Here is a 15,578-nt window from a genome sequence, read left to right on the forward strand (position 1 = left end):
TATATACTACATGCATGCTACATACATACTACATACATACTACATGCATGCTACATACATACTACATGCTACATACATACCACATACATACTACATATATACTACATGCATGCTACATACATACTTGTCACATTGTTCCCCGAAGCCATTGTCTTTTCCGGAATAAATATTAACATAACAAACCACAAAAATACTCACCCACGATCCGAAGCAGTCCACTTAAAAAAAAAAAAGTCCCTAGTCTCACTTTATGCCATTGCTGCGTGGGAAATTCCCACACAGCAATGGCATAAAGTGAGACTAGGGACTTTTTTTTTTTTTAAGTGGTGGAGGAATACAGTGCGGAAGGATACCTACCTTCCGTCATTGGATTCCTACAGCCCGTAGAGAACGGCAGCATCAGCTGATGCTGCAGTTCTCTACCCAAGATCGTCGTGGGACACACTCGTGGACTGCTTCGGATCGTGGGTGAGTATTTTTGTGGTTTGTTATGTTAATATTTATTCCGGAAAAGACAATGGCTTCGGGGAACAATGTGACAAGTATTGGTAAGTATGTTACTCTATGTTATATGTACTGTATGTCTATGTATGTATTGTATGAATGTATTGTATGTATGTAGTATATATGTGGTATGTATGTAGCATGTAGTATGTATGTAGTATGTATGTAGCATGCATGTAGCATGCAGTATGTATGTAGCATGCATGTAGTATATATGTAGTATGTATGTGGTATGTATGTAGCATGTAGTATGTATGTAGCATGCATGTAGTATGTATGTAGTATGTATGTAGCATGCATGTAGTATATATGTAGTATGTATGTAGCATGTAGTATGTAGCATGCATGTAGTATATATGTAGTATGTATGTAGCATGTAGTATGTATGTAGCATGCATGTAGTATATATGTAGTATGTATGTAGCATGTAGTATGTATGTAGCATGCATGTAGTATATATGTAGTATGTATGTAGCATGTAGTATGCATGTAGTATGTATGTAGCATGCATGTAGTATATATGTGGTATGTATGTAGCATGTAGTATGCATGTAGTATGTATGTAGCATGCATGTAGTATATATGTAGTATGTATGTAGCATGTAGTATGTATGTAGCATGCATGTAGTATATATGTGGTATGTATGTAGCATGTAGTATGCATGTAGTATGTATGTAGCATGCATGTAGTATATATGTAGTATGTATGTAGCATGTAGTATGTATGTAGCATGCATGTAGTATATATGTAGTATGTATGTAGCATGTAGTATGTATGTAGCATGCATGTAGTATGTATGTAGTATGTATGTAGCATGTAGTATGTATGTAGCATGCATGTAGTATGTATGTAGTATGTATGTAGTATTTTATTTTATTTTTTTTATTTTTTTTAACATTTAACACATTAGCTGGATGATGGGACTACTACTGTCCCATCATTGGCTAATGTGTCAATCACTGTCATGGTAGCAGGCATCGCCAGATGGGACTTGTAGTCCCATCGGACGATGCTTGCACAGACCCCCGGACATCAGCACAGCCCCCCGGCAGGCCGGCACAGCCCCCCGGCAGGCCGGTACAGACCCCCACAGGGTGCACAGACCACCGGCAGGCCGGCACTGCCCCCCGGCAGGCCGGTACAGACCCCCACAGGGTGCACAGACCACCGGCAGGCCGGCACAGCCCCCCGGCAGGCCGGTACAGACCCCCACAGGGTGCACAGACCACCGGCAGGCTGGCACAGCCCCCCGGCAGGCCGGTACAGACCCCGGGCAGTCCACACAGCCCCCGGCAGGCCGGCAGAGACCCCCGGAAGGCCCGAAATTACGGCGCATCATGATGCGCACACACCGCGCATCATGATGACGTCAGGCTGTCAATCAACTTTGAACTTCCGATTCCGATGCCGAATTCCGATATTGAAAAAATATCGGAAGTCGGTATCGGAATTCCGATACAGCAAGTATCGGCCGATACCCGATACTTGCGGTATCGGAATGCTCAACACTACTTATAGGTCATAAATGCTCTTCTGCAAAATAAAATATCCAAATGTCCTCTCCTCTTTATAGAAGAAAAAAACAAGGTCAACACTCTAGCGTCAATGGTTGGAAGTAGCAATGTTGAGGCAATGTTCACACGGAGATTTTGTAGGCATTCGAAACCTCTACAGAAAATTCTATTTTTTGGTTGGGAGTTTCTTTTTTTTCTCTGAATCAATTTTAAAGAATAAGGCCACGTTCACACGTTCAGTGTTTGGTCAGTATTTTACATCAGCATTTGTAAGCCAAAACCAGGACTGGGTGACAAATCCAGAAGTGGTGACGTGTTTCTATTATACTTTTCCTCTGATTGTTCCTGCACTCTTTGTTTTACAGTTTTTTTTAATTGGACACTGCCTAGATTGGAAAGGTTTCCTCCAGGATGCACTTCAGATGCCGGATTCAGGAGAACAGTGGCATATACACCAGGTTAAAAAAAAATGACATTTATGACAAGTGACAGATACTTTTTAACTCTTTCACCACCTTGGGTTTTTTCATTTTTGTTTTATGCTCCCCTTCTTCCCAGAGCTTTAACTTTTTATTTTTTCCATCGATATGGCCATATGAGGGCTTGTTTTTTGCAAGACGAGTTGCACTTTTGAACACCATTGGTTTTCCCATATAATGTATTGGAAAATGGGAAAAAATCCAAAGTGCGGTATTTTTACCATGTTCACTAAATGCAAAAACTGAGCTGCCATTATGATTCTCTGGGTCATTACTTTTGGAAGTGCATTGAGCAGCAAGGTGGTTTGCTGGTAAAAGGGGAAAAAAAAAATCTTTTAAATCTTCTGCCTGAGCGAGTGTGAATGAGCTGAGTGTGACCTGAGCGTAAGTGCGAACTGTGGTAAGTGTGTGACTTGAGATTCAGTGAAGAGGTGTTTGGAAAACCTATAACAAATACCTGTGTGAGTTGCTGAATTGTAGGTTGCTGAGTGCTTTCTACCTGTCCAATTTTTGGGGGGCTTGGGGGCTTGTTTAACATATTTTTTTTTTCTCTCTAATCTTTAATCTCTTATTTTACTATCTGCGTTTTTAAGGGTTAACTATATTGCATTTAAATCTTGAGGTGTAACTATATTCACAAGGGGTTAATTAAGGGTGGGAGTTCATACAGTAATTAAGGGTTTATAAGGGGCAGCTGGTTGGGGTTTAACTCCTTTTGGAAGTGCATTGAGCAGCAAGGTGGTGTGCTGATAAAAGGGGAAAAAAAAAAAAATCTTTTAAATCTTCTGCCTGAGCGAGTGTGAACGAGCTGAGTGTGACCTGAGTGTAAGTGCGAACTGTGGTAAATGTGTGACTTGAGATTCAGTGACTTTGGATTTAGGGAGTTTCCAAGAGAGGTATTACTGAATTGCTGTTATATTTTATTAATACTTTTTTTTTTTTTTTATTAATTAATTTTTGCTTATCGTATTGTCTTTTGCAATCCCCATTAGGATGTGCTCCACTATTGCCAATGCCATCCAGTGCACGTCTTGCCGCATGTATGAAATCCTTGAACAGCCGGTCGAGGGTGCATACTGCTGTGCGAGATGTGAGCACGTTGTGCATTTGGAAGCCCAGATACTGGATCTAAATGTGCAGCTGGCAACACTGAGATCCATAGACAATATGGAAAGGAGTCTTCTGCTCACTGAGCAGACGCTCAATGGGATAGATGAGGGGGGGGATGCTAGGTTGGAGCTGCAGGACAATGAAGCAGCTAGCTTGGTGACAGTTAGAAGGCGGGGTAGAGGGAAGAGCACCAGGGAGGCTAGTCCTGATCTGGCACACCCCAATAAGTTTGCTAAGTTGGCAGATGAGGGGAGTGTTAGTGCAGGAGTAGCACTACTGCAGCAAGGCATGTCCTCTGAAAGCCGGAGGAGTGTCTGCTCCAGCAAGGGGGGAAATAGGAGAGCAGGGCAGGCCAGACAGGTTCTGGTAGTGGGAGACTCAATTATTAGGGGAACAGATAGGGCAATCTGTCACAAAGACGAACGGTGTGCTGCCTACCTGGCGCTCGAGTCCGACACATCGCTGATCGGGTTGACAGATTACTGGGAGGGGCTGGAGAGGATCCAGCGGTCATGGTGCACATTGGCACAAATGACAAAGTTAGAGGTAGGTGGAAGGTCCTTAAAGATGATTTCAGGGAATTAGGCTGTAAGCTTAAAGCAAGGACCTCCAAGGTGGTATTTTCGGAAATACTTCCTGTACCATGTGCCACGCCAGAGAGGCAACAGGAGATTAGGGAGGTTAATAAGTGGCTCAGGAATTGGTGTAGGAAGGAGGGGTTTGGGTTCCTGCAGAACTGGGCCGACTTCTCAGTTGGCTACAGGTTCTAGGCTAGGGATGGGCTGCCCCTCAATGGGGAGGGTGCAGCTGTGCTGGGGGAGAAAATGGCTAGAAGGTTGGAGGAGAGTTTAAACTAGGGATGGGGGGGAGGGTATTCCTTTTATTGGAGGGGAAGACAGTGCAGCTAGAGACCTGGGCACAAATAATGAAATTGGGGGTGGGGGTGGCATGGGGGGTGGGGTTAGAACAGTTAATAATTTAAGAAAGAATAGAGGTACAGAGAGATACATAAAGTGCATGTATACTAATGCCAGAAGCCTCGCAAACAAAATGGAGGAATTGGAGTTAATGTTGTTGGAACATAATTATGGCATGGTGTGGATATCTGAGACCTGGCTGGACGAGAGCCATGACTGGGCGGTTAATTTACAGGGCTATAGTCTGTTCAGAAATGACCGTACTAATAAACGAGGGGGAGGTGTGTGTTTATATGTAAAATCATCCTTAAAACCCATCCTGCGTGATAATATATATGAATCTAATGAAAATGTGGAGTCCCTGTGGGTAGAGATAAGGGGAGGGGGGAAAAATAATAAATTACTGATAGGGGTTTGTTATAAGTCTCCAAAAATAATGGAAGCAACAGAGAATATCCTCATAAAACAAATAGATGAAGCAGCGACTCAAGGAGAAGTCATTATTATGGGGGACTTCAACTACCCTGAAATACATTGGGGAACCGAAACCTGCAGTTCCAGCAAAGGTAATAGGTTTTTGACTACTATGAGAGACAATTACCTTTCACAACTGGCTCAGGACCCAACAAGAGGGGGGGCACTGCTAGACCTAATATTAACCAACAGGTCAGACCAAATATCAAATGTAAGGGTTGGGGGTCACTTGGGTAATAGTGATCATAAATTAATAAGTTTTCATGTATCCTTTAATAAGATGTGTAGTAGAGGGGTTACAAGGACACTAAACTTCAGGAAAGCAAATTTCCAATGGATGAGAGATGATCTTGGTGCAATTAACTGGGACGATATCCTGAGACATAAAAATACACAAAGGAAATGGGAGACGTTTATTAGCATCCTGAATAGGACCTGTGCACAATATATACCGTATGGGAATAAACATGCGAGAAATAGGAAGAAACCACTATGGCTAAATAGAGCTGTAAGGGGCGCAATAAGGGACAAAAAGAAAGCATTTAGAGAATTAAAGCAAGTAGGTAGTGATGAGGCATTAACTAAATACAGAAGATTAAATAAATTCTGTAAAAAGCAAATCAAAACAGCAAAGACTGAGACAGAGAGACTCATTGCCAGAGAAAGTAAAAGTAATCCCAAAATATTCTTTAACTACATAAATAGTAAGAAGCTAAAAAATGATAGTGTTGGTTCCCTTAAAAATAGTCTGGGTGAAATAGTGGAGGAGCCAATATGCTAAATGACTTTTTTTCGACAGTGTTTACACAAGAAAATCCCATGACGGATAACATGATCAGGGATAAAAATTGTCCATTAAATGTCACCTGCTTAACCCAGCAGGAAGTACGGCGGCGTCTAAAAATCACTAAAATTGACAAATCCCCGGGCCCGGATGGGATACACCCCCGAGTACTGCAGGAATTAAGCACTGTTATAGATAGACCATTATTTTTAATCTTTAAAGATTCCATAATAACAGGGTCTGTACCACAGGACTGGCGTATAGCAAATGTGGTGCCAATATTCAAAAAGGGGACAAACACTGAACTTAGAAATTATAGGCCAGTGAGTTTTGACTTCAACTGTGGGTAAAATCCTGGAGGGTTTTCTAAGAGATACTATACTGGAGTATCTGGAGAAGAATAAACTTATGACCCAATATCAACATGGGTTTACAAGGGACCGTTCCTGTCAGACTAATCTGATAAGCTTTTATGAAGAGGTAAGTTCCGGACTGGACCAAGGGAATGCAGTGGACGTGGTGTACATGGACTTTTCAAAAGCTTTTGATACGATGCCACACAAAAGGTTGATACATAAAATGAGAACGATGGGGATAGGGGAAAATATGTGTAGGTGGGTTAAGAGGTGGCTCAGGGATAGGAAACAAAGGGTGGTTATTAATGGAGCACACTCGGACTGGGTCACGGTTAGCAGTGGGGTACCACAGGGGTCAGTTTTGGGCCCGCTTCTTTTTAACATATTTATTAATGACCTTGTAGGGGGCATAGAGAGTAGAATTTCAATATTTGTAGATGACACTAAACTCTGCAGGGTAATCAATACAGAGGAGGACAATTTTATATTACAGGAGGATTTATGTAAACTAGAAGCTTGGGCTGATAAATGGCAAATGAGCTTTAATGGGGATAAATGTAGGGTCATGCACTTGGGCAGAACGAGCAAGATGTATAATTATGTGCTTAATTGTAAAACACTGGGCAAAACTGTCACTGAAAAAGACCTGGGTGTATGGGTGGACGACAAACTCACATTTAGCGGCCAGTGTCAGGCAGCTGCTGCAAAGGCAAATAAAATAATGGTATGCATTAAAAGAGGCATAGATGCTCAGGAGGAGAACATAATTTTACCTCTACATAAGTCACTAGTGCGACCACACTTAGAATACTGTGTACAGTTCTGGTCTCCGGTGTATAAGAAAGACATAGCTGAACTGGAGCGGGTGCAGAGAAGAGCGACCAAGGTTATTAGGGAACTAGGGGGTCTGCAATACCAAGACAGGTTATTACACATGGGGTTATTTAGTTTGGAGAATCAAAGGCTTAGGGGTGATCTTATTACAATGTATAAATATATGCGGGGACAATACCAAGACCTTTCTAATGATCTTTTTACTCTTAGACCTGTGACGGGGACAAGGGGGCATCCTCTACGTCTGGAGGAAAGAAGGTTTAACCATACTCACAGACGCGGATTCTTTATTGTAAGAGCAGTGAGACTATGGTCTTCTCTGCCATATGATGTTGTAATGAGTGATTCCCTAATAAAATTTAAGAGGGGACTGGATGCCTTTCTTGAAAAGTATAATATTACAGGGTATATACACTAGCTTCCTTAGTGTTGCGTTGATCCAGGGAGCTAGTCTGATTGCCGTATGTGGAGTCGGGAAGGAATTTTTTTCCCCAATGTGAAGCTTACTGTTTGCCACATGGGGTTTTTTTGGCTTCCTCTGGATCAACATGTTAGGGCAAGTTAGGATAGGATATGGGTTGAACAAGATGGACTTAAAGTCTTCCTTCAACCTTAATTACTATGTTACTATGTTACTATTACAAGTTCATTGATACTAAACATGTCTAGGGTCTTTTTTTAAAGTTGTGAAAAAAATCCAATGTGTCTCAAAACAAAAAGTTGCCATTTTCCAATACCAGTAGCGTCTCCATTTTTTGTGATCTCGGGTTTGGGTTGAGGATTTTTCTATGCGTGCCGGGCTGACGTTTTTATTGATACCATTTTGGTGCAGATATAATCTTTTGATCGCCCGTTATTGCATTTTAATGCAATGTTGCGGCGACCAAAAAAAGATAATTTTTTACTTTTTACTAGCTTCAATCGCCTTGATGTGTGTATCAGAAATGCTCATCTGCTATTTCCACATTGCTGGGCTGCGCTCATAGCTATTCAGCAATGACAACCACAGGGGTATCCTATCTTGTCATGTCAACCCATCGGCAACCCACGATCATGTGACACGGGCGACCATGGGCGGGATTTGTGATGCGCATGTTAAATGCCGCAGTCAGAGATTGACTCCGGCACTTAACTTGATTCACACACAGCTCTTAGGGGCACATGTCTGCTAATGAATTGAACTAACATGTGCCAGAAAAGTTGCGGGCTCATCCCCGGAGCCCACAGCAAACAGGGGGAGGCAACCTATACGTCCAAGGTCGTAAATGGGTTAAAGGGAATCTGTTGGCAGATTTTTGCTATGGAATTTGAAGACAGCAGGAGATAATAAATAATAATAATAATAATAATCTTTATTTTTATATAGCGCTAACATATTCTGCAGCGCTTTACAGTTTGCACACATTTTCATCACTGTCCCAGATGGGGCTCACAATCTATATTCCCTATCAGTATGTCTTTGGAATGTGGGAGGAAACTGGAGAACCCAGAGGAAACCCACGCAAACACGGGGAGAACATACAAACTCAGAGATGTGTCACTTATTAGGCTGTGTGCTGTTCTTTACAGAGCTTTTCGAGGAGTTTTTGGAAAGTGAAAAACTGAGAGGAAACTTCAAATCATTCTCAAAAATGCAAAACTGCTCAAAAAATTGGACTTTCTGCTCTGATAAAGAATTAATGTGAAATCACCTCCCTTCCTATTTCACAGAGCAAGAAAGTGGAGGTGATGAGAAAATAGAGGAGGAAAATCTCACACATTTGCAGCCATCGTTGCTGCTCCCTCTAGTGTCTAATAATGGGAAAATCGGAACAATTGTTACTGTTTCATTTTGCATATTTTCACATAGGTAAAAATAAATACATAAAGAATAATACTATATTATCCCATAAATATATTCTTTTATGATTCATTCTGTTTAGTTTTATGTTCATGTCTTATAAGAATGTGTCAGGTCCTCTATAAATGGAGACGTTCTCTGCTGAGGCTTTTCGCTCTAGTTATAGATGAGGATGCTACACGGAAGATTCCCTCCCCTAATAACAGAATTCATTGTTAAAGTGTTTGATTTTTCTACACTATTTTTATATCTTCAATTTCCTATGAAGAAACTTTTTGTCCAACAACTTTCTAATCTACTGTGAACCTGATATATCATCGATAGTGATGAGCGAGTGGTTTTTTGCTATGTTATCTGAAGACAGCAGGAGATAGAATCTGAAACACAGATTTCAGCAATGTGGTACTTATTAGGCTGTGTGCTGTTTACTTACAATGAATGTTTTATCACCAGGAGATTATGACTGCCAGGACTAATGCTCACATGAGCCCGGTTTTGATCACACCCCTTCCTCTGATTATCAATCAATACACAATGTACACAGAAAGTTGTTATATAGACAGGGGTATTTTTTGAGCTCTGCCACAACCTCTGATAGTGTCAGAACTACTGGACCCAGTAAATTAAGTGACACATTGCTGGAATCAGGGTCTCTTTTCTTACATTATACAGCTCTCAGATGAGCTAGCAATAATCTGCTGACAGATTCCCTTTAAATCATCATATTATGAGAGCAGCAGAAAAGTAGATAAGATTTGAAAAGCTCTCATCCACTTGATTTTTGCTTTTAGTATGAAAATTGACCTTAAATGTGGATTTTTGTATCGATGATTTGCCAATTTTTGATCCCGGAAGTGCACTGATTTTTTTGCACGTTTTCCTTGAGGATCTCACTGTCCCTGTCACCTCTGTGGTGATGTGGCAATATTTCCTTGGTTCATTGTCGTTATTTGTACACCCATCTGAGGATATGATGTACTGCATCAACACATGATGACCAACTGCAGCGGTCACATCTGTCATCTGCTGACACTTAGGAAAGTTATCATTAGAAATGATCTGTTTTCGGTGGGGAATTTTGTAGAATTAGATTTGAGTTTTTCTCCAGATTTGGTGGAGAAATTTTCTAAAACAAAAGTAAATGAAGCTTCATCCTGTTTGTGTAAATCTTGTCATGTCCTGCCATCATTCCTTACCTGACATTGGGAGACTCAGCATCAACATGACAGGCAAAATCCATTGTGGAGCTTTGTAACGTCCCGGCACCATCGTGATGAGTGATTTTGGGTATGACGTTCTCTCAGTTGCAACTTCTGATGTTTTTCTTGAAGACGTGCAATTATATATAACCCGATGTAATCTACCATTATTGCCAAGAATAATTGTGTGTCGGGTAAACATGACGTTAAGGACAGAGTGACACCAGACATATTTATTGGCAATCACTGAATTCCTCACATATTCAGCTCTCCAGCCCCATATTATCTTGGCAGTAATCATCCTAGGTAATAAACATGTCACCATCCTGCCGGTAAGAAATCAGTAATCAGGTTGCCGGCCACGAGGATCGCCATCAGTGCAAATTAATGATGACATGGGGTTCTCAGTTTCCCAGGAGCATAATATGGTCATTTTTTGGCCTCAGTGTTACAATCAAAGGTCCTGGCCGAACTCATCACAATGTGAATTTGCTAAATTTGTGCGATTTTAGCCAGGAAAATCAATCAAATGTGCCCTGATCGCTGGCAAAATGCATTATAAATATGAAGAAATGTATTTGTACTCCCGTCGTCATGATATCTGTCATCTGGTCCTGTCAATACTGGAAGCACTGAGGAATGAAGACTGAAGAAGCTGGAGTGGGAGGCGGTCAGGACCGGACTCAGTGTGTAAAATATCTATTATATATTTTTAAACCCTAAAAAGAATCCATCATCATGATGGTGGGCACTGGAGAAACATTTTGCTGGGATTGATTGTATCGAAACTTAAAAAAAAAAATTCTGGCAAATCTAATTTTTGGGGGTGAATTTTGTGGCAAATTTGATTATCTTTAAATCTGTTCTATCATCTCTACTAATGACTCCAACTAGCAGGATTTATCTATGTTCCTTCAGGGTATTAGATCCACAATCGGGTCAGAACTTGAGCTGTTACCCAGGCACAGGAAAGAGCCCACAGTTTGCTCACAGAAAGCTAGCCCTTTGGAAGTTTCACACATTTGCAGCCATATTTTCTCACGCAAATCACACCTGACAATTCGTGATCTGCATCGGGAGTTGGAATGCAAACTAATAGAGTCATTCATCATAGTTGCCAACTTTCACTGCAAGTATAAAGGCGTCCATATGAATTGGACACAGATAAAAATGCAGTACATGGACTGGCCGGCCATGCACTGTGTTTCGATCTCAGTCTGATTTATACGTCTGCCTGACTGCACCCTATTAGAGACCAATCCATTTGTGTAAATTTTTGGCTGTAGTGTTGCTCTTTTCTTAAGCCATCCCTAAACACATATTCTCCACCTCACCGATAGGAATAAATAAATCATTTTTTATATCTATTTATTAAACAATTTATTTAGTCCATTGTTTGTTAACCACTTAATGTCCAATGACGGAAACAGTCCGTCATCAGACATCTCCCCTGCTGTGATGAGGGCTCCGGCGCTGAGCCCGCATCAAAGCCGGGACATGTCAGCTGTTATGAACAGGTAGTCAGATACTACAGCATTAACCCAATCGCTAAACGGCATAGAGAAAAAAATTCAAAACGCCAGAATTGCGTTTTTTTGGTCGCCAAGACATTGCATTAAAATGCAATAATGGGCGATCAAAAGAACATATCTGCACAAAATTGTCAGCCCGGCATGGAAAAAATAAGCCCTCACCCGACCCCAGATCATGAAAAATGGAAACGCTACGGGTCTCGGAAAATTGCACAAATTTTTTTTTTTTTTTAGCAAACTTTGGAATTTTTTTTCACCACTTAGGTAAAAGAGAACATAGACATATTTGGTGTCTATGAACTCGTAATGACCTGGAGAATCATAATGGCAGGTCAGATTTAGCATCTAGTGAACCTAACAAAAAAGCAAAGCAAAAATCAAGTGTGGGATTGCACTTTTTTAGGCAATTTCACCGCACTTGGAATTTTTTTCCCGTTTTTGAGTACACAGCATGGTAAAACCAATGGTGTCATTTAAAAGTACAACTCGTCCTGCAAAAAATAAGCCCTCACATGGCCATATAGATGGAAAAATAAAAAAGTTATGGCTCTGGAAAGAACGGGAGGGAAAAATGAAAATGCAAAACCAAAAATACCCCTGGTCGTTAAGGGGTTAAAGTGGGTGTATATTTTGCAGCAATGTTTAATGTTTAGCTGAAATAAAATAATTTACAACTTTTTTTAGCACTTTCCACTGATTGTCCACCACCGATGCAGACTGAAGTGTCTATGGTTACAGACTACAAACAAACCTTGCATAGTCAGATACTGCAGACATAGAATCATAGAATCATAGAATCGTAGAGTTGGAAGGGACCTCCTGGGCCATCTGGTCCAACCCCCTGCTCAAAGCAGGATTCGCTAAATCATCCCAGTCAGATGTCTGTCCAGCCTCTGTTTGAAGACTTCCATTGAAGGAGAACTCGCCACTTTTCGTGGCAGCCTGTTCCACTCATTGATCACTCTAACTGTCAAAAAGTTTTTTCTAATATCTAATCTGTGTCTCCTCCCATTCAGTTTCATCCCATTGCTTCTAGTCTTTCCTTGTGCAAATGAGAATAAAGTTGATCCTTCTACAATGTGACAGCCCTTTAGATATTTGTAGACAGCAATTAAGTCTCCTCTCAGTCTTCTCTTTTGCAAACTAAACATTCCCAAATCCTGAAACCTTTCCTCATAAGACAGGGTTTGCAGACCGGTCACCATTCTGGTCGCTCTTTTCTGAACTTGCTCCAGTTTGTTGATGTCTTTTTTAAAATGTGGTGCCCAAAACTGGACACAATATTCCAGATGAGGTCTGACCAAAGAGGAGTAGAGGGAAATAATGACTTCACGTGATCTAGACTGTATGCTTCTGTTAATACATCCTAGAACTGCATTTGCCTTTTTTGCTGCTGCATCACACTGTTGACTCATATTCAGTCTGTGATCTATTAGTATACCCAAGTCTTTTTCACATGTGCTGTCACTTAGCCCTATTCCTCCCATTCTATATATGCTTTTTTCATTTTTATTGCCCAGATGTAGTACTTTGCATTTCTCCCTGTTAAAAACCATTCTGTTAGTTACTGCCCACTTCTCCAGTTTATTTAAATCTTTTTGAATATCCTCTCTCTCTCTTCTCTAGTATTAGCTATCCCTCCTAGCTTTGTGTCATCAGCAAATTTAATCAGTTTACCCTCAATTCCTTCATCTAAATCGTTGATAAAGATGTTGAACAATACAGGGCCCAGGACAGAGCCCTGTGGTACCCCACTTGAGACATTCTTCCAACTGGATGTGCAGCCATTTACGACCACTCTTTGGGTCCGATCACTAAGCCAGCTATGAATCCACCTAACAGTTGCCTTGTCCATTCCATACTTAGTCATTTTTTCAATAAGGATTGTATGAGAGACTTTGTCAAATGCTTTGCTGAAGTCAAGATATACTATATCTACAGCATTTCCTTGATCCACCCAATCAGTGATACCGTCATAGAAGGAAATTAAGTTAGTCTGACATGACTTATTAGTTACAAACCCATGCTGACTCTGTTTGATCACTTCATTCTTATCCAGGTATTGACTTACATGTTGTTTAATAATTTGTTCAAAGATCTTTCCTGGTATAGAAGTCAGACTCACCGGCCTATAGTTGCCTGGGTCCACCTTCTTCCCCTTTTTGAAGATAGGAACAACATTTGCTCTTCTCCAGTCTTCTGGCACTTCTCCTGTTCTCCAAGAATTTTCAAAGATTATGGAGAGTGGTTCAGAAATTTCTTCTGCTATCTCCTTCAGTACTCTGGGGTGTAATTCATCTGGACCTGGAGACTTGAATTCATTTAGGTTAGCTAAGTGTTTCCTCACTATCTTTCTGTTTATAGATATCCTGGATTCTTCTATTCCCTTAATAGGACAGTGAATAACAGTTGGTGTTACATTTCCTTTCTGAGAGAAAACAGATGCAAAATAGGAATTTAAAAGTTCAGCCTTCTCAACATCCTGTCTTACCATTTCATCATTTTCATCCTGTAAAAATCCTATAGCATCTTTGACTTTTCTTTTACTTTTGACATATCCCCAAAATCCTTTATTATTGCTTTTGACATCTCTTGCAAGCCTCAATTCATTTTCAGCTTTAGCTAATCTGATTTGTGCCCTGCAGATTCTGCAGACAGCATTATATTCTTCTTTAGATATGCCTCCCTCTTTCCATTTTATAAACATTTTTTTCCTCCTTTTTAGCATGTGCTTAAGTTCTGTGTTCACCCATCCTGGTTTCCTTAAATGCTTCCTATTCTTCCCTCTTTTCGGAATTGTTAACAACTGTGCTTTGAGAATTTCATTTTTCAAGATTTCCCATCCTTCCTGGACATTTTTGCCTTTAAGGATATCCAGCCATTGGATCCCTCCAATTATCTTTCTGAATCCCTTATAATCTGCCTTTCTGAAATCTAACCTTGACGTCTGAGTCTTCACAGGTCTTCCGCCTCTAGTTATCCAAAATTCTAAAATAGCATGGTCGCTACCTCCTAGGGTTCCAGCCACTTTTACCTCCTCAACCATTTCCTCCCTGTTTATAAGGATTAGATCCAAGGTAGCAGTTCCCCTTGTTTTCTCCCCTACCTTTTGGAAGATAAAGTTGTCAGCAAGAGAGGATAAGAATTTCCTTGACCTGTTAGTTTTGCCTGAGAGAGATTCCCAACAAATGTCTGGATAGTTGAAATCTCCCATGACAACTATGTCATATTTTTTGGAGAACTTGGCCATTTGATGCATAAAGAGTTCATCCATATCTTCAGCTTGCACAGGCGGCCTGTAGTAAATGCCTACAATGGTGTCCTTTCCATTGTTCTGTCCTTGTATTCTTACCCAAACAGTTTCCACAGAACTCCCAGTCTCTGAAGCTTCAATCTCTGTGCAGATATACGCGTTTCTAACATACAATGCAACACCTCCTCCTCGTTTATCAAGTCTGTTTCTTGCAAATAAGTTGTATCCTTCTAGTCTTGTATTCCAATCATGTGTATCGTCCCACCAAGTTTCAGTGATTCCAATGACATCATATTTCTTTTCCTGTGTTAGTAGTTCCAATTCTCCTTGTTTGTTGCCCATGCTTTGTGCATTAGTATAGAAACATTTTAGTTTGTGATTGGTTTCTCTTTCTCCAATATTTTTATTAATTAGATTCTTTCGTCTTTGTTCTTCCTTTCCACTTCTATTAGCAGAGTTCTCAATAGCATTTGTCAGGTGTATGGCTTTATCTGGTCTTTTGCTTCCCTTCCCATGTTGTTCTAGTTTAAAGCTCTCCTTACAAGTGTAGCAAGGCGACTTCCAAATACATGCTTTCCAGTCTTCGTAAGGTGCACCCCATCTCTAGCAAGTAGTCCATCGTATAAGTAGTTCACTCCGTGATCCAGAAATCCAAATCGTTGCTGACGGCACCATCGACGTAGCCAGTTGTTCACCTGCAGAATCTTATTCCACCTCCTTGTTCCATGGCCATCCACTGGGAGGATGGAAGAGAAGACCACCTGCGCTCCCAGTTCTTTCA

Source organism: Dendrobates tinctorius, unplaced genomic scaffold (assembly GCF_039654945.1).
Source record: "Dendrobates tinctorius isolate UK_male_01 unplaced genomic scaffold, ASM3965494v1 ptg000158l, whole genome shotgun sequence".
In the NCBI taxonomy this organism is placed as follows: Eukaryota; Metazoa; Chordata; class Amphibia; order Anura; family Dendrobatidae; genus Dendrobates; species Dendrobates tinctorius.